We start from the raw sequence: 278 nt of genomic DNA on the forward strand, positions 1-278 counted from the left end.
CAGGTGTAAGTTGGAAGTAGAGAGATTCAGAGACAAGCCTGTCTATCCTAGAGGCAGCTCCAGAGGATGGGCAGCCTATTCAAGGCCAGTGTCAACACTGATACCCACACAGCTGGCTGTGGAAAGATGCTAACTACAGAGTAACCAATCGTTACAAAAAAGAAAAATGCAGAACTGCTTGTTTATTCTGGTGTTTGTTATTATAACAAGGCATAGATTATCTGATACAATTTGCACCTGAGAAGGATAGAAATCCAATATCTAAGGGGTCTCTGAAG

This window comes from Sus scrofa, chromosome 15 (genome assembly GCF_000003025.6).
Source record: "Sus scrofa isolate TJ Tabasco breed Duroc chromosome 15, Sscrofa11.1, whole genome shotgun sequence".
Taxonomy (NCBI): Eukaryota; Metazoa; Chordata; class Mammalia; order Artiodactyla; family Suidae; genus Sus; species Sus scrofa.